This window comes from Rhinoderma darwinii, chromosome 5, assembly GCF_050947455.1.
Source record: "Rhinoderma darwinii isolate aRhiDar2 chromosome 5, aRhiDar2.hap1, whole genome shotgun sequence".
In the NCBI taxonomy this organism is placed as follows: Eukaryota; Metazoa; Chordata; class Amphibia; order Anura; family Rhinodermatidae; genus Rhinoderma; species Rhinoderma darwinii.
In genome coordinates, this window is record NC_134691.1 from 269,235,654 (window position 1) to 269,241,880 (window position 6,227).

Here is a 6,227-nt window from a genome sequence, read left to right on the forward strand (position 1 = left end):
CTTATTATCATTATGTGACATTTTAAATTTTTCGACATCACCTTTAACCCCAATAGTAAAGGCATAAAATGGCAGCACACTGTGGGGAGGTACAAAAGAACTCCTGTTGGAGAGTCCAAAGTCCCTCAAAATGAATTCAGAGTCCCTGTGTTTAGGGACAGAGATACGATCAGCAAACCACACCTTCAATTTGATATTGCTAAAAAATGTATACAAATCAGCTTCAATACAAAACCAGTCAACACTACTAGTTGGAGCCCTTACTTAGAACATTTTGTTGTATTTTTAGAGAGTTTCAGAACAAATATTTACCACTAGGTTTTACTTTTGAGATTTCTTCCCCAAGTTACTAGAGGACGTGGCCTGTTGGTCATCTGTCTGTCTTTGCGGATGATGTTTCCCACTATCTCTCTTAGTGCGTCTCCTGCCAAGATAGACACTCTGGGAGTCTCTCCAAATAAAGAAGTGGAGACCTCTCCTGTTGTCTGCTTAAACTCATTTTGTCTCTTCTTTCTCCTATTGTCCCAAACTAGTGATCCTCCTCTATGGTCATCATTTTGCCAATCATAGGTCCGGCCCTGACTGCAGTCATCAGCATCCCTATACCATTTTTTCCATTTAGTTTCCTCCGATTTCACCTTAAACATGGATAAATAAGTGTCCAGTGCAGATATCATAATCTTGCTTAGGAAGTAGGGACTTAAAGAGGCTCTGCCACCACATTATAAGTTGCCTATATTCTACATAATGTGATCAGCGCTGTAATGTAGATCACAGCAGTGTTTTTATTTAGAAAAACAATCTATTTTCATCAAGTTATAACCTATTTTAGCTTTATGCTAATGACTTTCTTAATGGACAACTGGGCGTGTTTTACTTTTTGCGCAAGTGGGCGTTGTGGAGAGAAGTGTATGACGCTGACCAATCAGCGTCATACACTTCTCTCCATTCAGTTACTCTGCACATAGTGATCTTATTAGATCACTATGTGCAGCCACATACACACACATTAACATTACTGAAGTGTCCTGAGAGTTAATAGACATCGCTTCCAGCCAGGGCGCGATGTCTATTCACAATCCTGACACTTCGGTAATGTTTGTGTGGGACTTAGGGCATGACCAGACGTGGCGGAATTGCTCTGGAATTCCGCTGCGGACAGTCCGCTGCGGAAATCAGCAGTCAACAGTTTCTCCATTGCTTTCCACAGCTTTTTAGTTAGGTTCGTGAACGCGTTGCGGAAAACTCCGCTGCGGACCATAGGCTGCGGTGCGGAATTTGGTGTCCGCAGCATACACTGGCTGTTGCGGACGTGTAGCGGAATTGTCGCGGACTCATTGCGGAATTTCTCCATTGACTTCAATGGAGATTCAAAATTCCGCAATGAATTCCGCAGATGTTGTGTGTTGCGTAGCGTATTGGTTTTACGAACATGACATTTCTTCATTCTGGATGGACCTATGTATTTCTAGGTCTACAGCCAGACTGAGGCGCCATGCACACTAACGTAAAAACGCCCGTAACCACGGGCCGTTATTACGGCACGGGCAGGCCCATAGAAGTCAATGGCGCTCCCGTAATTACGGTGACTACGTGTGCACCCGTAATTACGGGAGCGTTGCTAGGCGACGTCAGGAGATAGTCACAGTCCAGGGTGCTTAAAGAGTTAAACGATCGGCAGTAACTGTTACAGCACCCTGGACAGTGACTTCCGATCACAATATAGATCAACGTGTAAAATAAATAGAAGTTCATACTTACCGAGAACTCCCTGCTTCATCTTCCAGCCCGACCTCCCGGGATGACGTTTCTGTCGATGTGACGGCTGCAGCCAATCACATGGACTGCCGCGTCATCCAGGGAGGTCGGGCTGGATGTTAAAAGAGGGACGCGTCACCAAGACAACGGCCGGGTAAGTATGAATTTCTTTTACTAGGGCTAAGGGGCTGCCCCTTCTCTTTATCATGCACTGATAGAGAGAAGGGAAGTACTTTTCACCTGAATACGCAACGGCTAGTCCGCATCAATTTACTGCACATTTTAGGCAGAGCCGCAACAGAATCTGCAACGCGGATTATGTGCGGCATTGATGCGGACTGTGTCCGCAGAAATACGCCACATCTGGCCATGCCCTTACAGAACAGCAGGCGTAATAGATTACGCTTGCTGTGCTGTAAGCCCCACACAAACGTTAGCGAAGTGTCGGGATTGTGAATATCACGCGCGTCGCACGGACCTATGTTAGTCAATGGGGCCGTTCAGACATTCCGTGATTTTCACGCAGCGTGTGTCCGCTGCGTAAAACTCACGACATGTCCTATACTTGGGCGTTTTCGCGCATCACGCACCCATTGAAGTCAATCGGTGCGTGAAAATCACGCGCAGCACACGGAAGCACTTCAGTAGATAAAAAAATGAAGGAAAAAATAAAAGCACTTCCTTCATTTCTTTTTCTAAATATCAAAACCGCGTGTCATAAGTATGGCATATGCGTGAAAATCACGTAGCCACGCAGCATTCACTGATGACACACGGAACTGAAACGCGTGCAAAACGCTGCATTTTTTGCGCGCGCAAAAACGCACACGTTCGTGTGAATAAGGCCTAAAGGTGTACTTAAAAAAAACAGCCTCTCCCATATCGCCCTCCCAGGATCCGATCCATGTCCACCTCAATGTAGTTCAAGACATCAGGAGATAAAGTACAAGTGGTTTCAACAGAATAGGGCATTAGAAAAGAACTGCAGGCTAGAAAAGCAACATAGAAAATAAAAAAAGCCACACCGTTGCCAAAAAATTGATGGGTGCAATTCTACCAGTGTCAGGACTAGGCTTGTCACGATACCAGAATTTGGACTTCGATACCGATACTTTGTGTAGTATTGCGATTCTCGATACGAAAACGATACTTTGCCAACAGTAATAAAAAAAAAAAGTTCTTCCATTTTCTTATTGGTGTGATGAATTTTGAACCTCCATGTGCCTCTCGTTAATAGTAATTAACCCCATCATGTTTCTCACAGTCATAATTGACAACATTGAGTTAATGTGTGAGGTACATGATGGGGCTATTTACTATTAATGAGGCACATGGAGGCATAAAATTCATATCACCACGTGCCTCACATTAATAAGTGAAAGAAAGACGTTTATTTTATTTTTTACAGCGTACACATCATAATTGACTCTATAAATTTGTTGTGCAGTTTATTACGGCCGTGCCGATACTGAATATGTATATATTGTATGTATTGAGACTTTTATTTTAACATTTATTGTAAAAAATGTGTATGTCTACATTTTTATTTAACATTATTATATCTATATGCCAGTACATTAGCCTGTGTGTTGATAGTACACAGGCAGTTGTTAGGACATACAGTGAAGGAAATAAGTATTTGATCCCTTACTGATTTTGTAAGTTTGCCCACTGTCAAAGTCATGAACAGTCTAGAATTTTTAGGCTAGGTTAATTTTACCAGTGAGAGATAGATTATATAAAAAAAAAACAGAAAATCACATAGTCAAAATTATATATATTTATTTGCATTGTGCACAGAGAAATAAGTATTTGATCCCCTACCAACGATTAAGAGTTCAGCCTCCTCCAGACCAGTTACACGCTCCAAATCAACTTGGTGCCTGCATTAAAGACAGCTGTCTTACATGGTCACCTGTATAAAAGACTCCTGTCCACAGACTCAATTAATCAGTCTGACTCTAACCTCTACAACATGGGCAAGACCAAAGAGCTTTCTAAGGATGTCAGGGACAAGATCATAGACCTGCACAAGGCTGGAATGGGCTGCAAAACCATAAGTAAGACGCTGGGTGAGAAGGAGACAACTGTTGGTGCAATAGTAAGAAAATGGAAGACATACAAAATGACTGTCAATCGACATCGATCTGGGGCTCCATGCAAAATCTCACCTCGTGGGGTATCCTTGATCCTGAGGAAGGTGAGAGCTCAGCCGAAAACTACACGGGGGGAACTTGTTAATGATCTCAAGGCAGCTGGGACCACAGTCACCAAGAAAACCATTGGTAACACATTACGCCGTAATGGATTAAAATCCTGCAGTGCCCGCAAGGTCCCCCTGCTCAAGAAGGCACATGTACAGGCCCGTCCGAAGTTTGCAAATGAACATCTGGATGACTCTGAGAGTGATTGGGAGAAGGTGCTGTGGTCAGATGAGACTAAAATTGAGCTCTTTGGCATTAACTCAACTCGCCGTGTTTGGAGGAAGAGAAATGCTGCCTATGACCCAAAGAACACCGTCCCCGCTGTCAAGCATGGAGGTGGAAACATTATGTTTTGGGGGTGTTTCTCTGCTAAGGGCACAGGACTACTTCACTGCATCAATGGGAGAATGGATGGAGCCATGTACCGTCAAATCCTGAGTGACAACCTCCTTCCCTCCACCAGGACATTAAAAATGGCTCGTGGCTGGGTCTTCCAGCACGACAATGACCCGAAACATACAGCCAAGGCAACAAAGGAGTGGCTCAAAAAGAAGCACATTAAGGTCATGGAGTGGCCTAGCCAGTCTCCAGACCTTAATCCCATCGAAAACTTATGGAGGGAGCTGAAGATCCGAGTTGCCAAGCGACAGCCTCGAAATCTTAATGATTTACAGATGATCTGCAAAGAGGAGTGGGCCAAAATTCCATCTAACATGTGTGCAAACCTCATCATCAACTACAAAAACCGTCTGACTGCTGTGCTTGCCAACAAGGGTTTTGCCACCAAGTATTAAGTCTTGTTTGCCAAAGGGATCAAATACTTATTTCTCTGTGCACAAAGCAAATAAATATATATAATTTTGACTATGTGATTTTCAGTTTTTTTTAAAATATAATCTATCTCTCACTGGTAAAATTAACCTAGCCTAAAAATTCTAGACTGTTCATGTCTTTGACAGTGGGTAAACTTACAAAATCAGCAAGGGATCAAATACTTATTTCCTTCACTGTACATAAGTATACCCTAACAACAGGAAATATGGTCAGACAGCCCTGGGGTCCTTCAATGGACCCTGGGCTGTCTGCCCATAAATGGTATGTCCCTGTGACACGATCCAAGTGGCATCCTCCTTTCCATTTTTCCCTTATATGCTGCGGTAAGCTTTTATTGCAGCATTCAAGGGAATGGCGGCAGAGATCAGAGGTTTCTTTGATCTCCACCGTTAGAGTGGGGCTGCGGCTGTGTAATATAGCCATTGCATCACTCCTGACATGTGTCCGCGCGCTGTCAGCATGAGGTGATGCGGCCGATGCTGCACTAATGAGCGCTGGCACTAAAGACAGAACATGGGGGTGTATTACAGTGCGCCCCCGCAACGTCTTCAGTGCCGGCGCTTACTAGTGCAGCGCCGGCCACATCCCCTCATGCTGACCGCGTGCACACTTGTCAGGAGGGGGCAATGGCTGTAACACACAGCCACAGCCCCGCTCTAACTACATGTGTTACTATACTAAACTGTGCGGCCGCACAGCTTAGTATTGAAATACATGAATTAACGGTATCGTACCGTTTGAGGGTGCACGGCATCGAAAGAGTATCGATATTTCAATGCATAGTGCAACCCTAGTGAGGACCAATAACCCAGATAAACATATTCCAAAATCAGGCAGCACTCCAAGGTTTGCAAATTAAAAAAGTGTGATACTTTATTTATTCATATGTCCAATGCAACGTTTCAGCCAGTGGCGTAACTACCGCTATAGCAGCTATAGCGGCTGCTACGGCGCCCGCAGCATGAGGGGGCCCGTGCCACCCGCCGGCACGGCCCCCCCCCCCATGGCCGGAGGCTCTGCTAGCAGCTGCTATGGCTGCTACAGCGTGACGCCACTGAAGGGGTTGTTCCTACAAAAGACATGCATCCCCTATCCACAGGATAGACGATACATGTGGGATCGCTGGGACGCCCAGCGATAAGGAGAACGGGGGACCAAAAGTCCCCCGAAGTTCTCCATGACAAACCTCGGACTTCCGGAGTCTGTCGGCAGCTCCATAGAAATCACTTGCACAGCGGAGGGCTTGTGCGCATGCGTGCCCAGCGCTCCTTTTATTTTTATTGAACTGCGCAGACGCCGGAAGTCCGAGGTTTGTCATGAGAACTTCGGGGGACTTTCGGTCCCCCGTTCTCCTTATCGCTGCCAGCGATCACACATGTATCCCCTATCCTGTGGCTAGGAGACGCATGTCTTTTGTAGGACAAACAATAG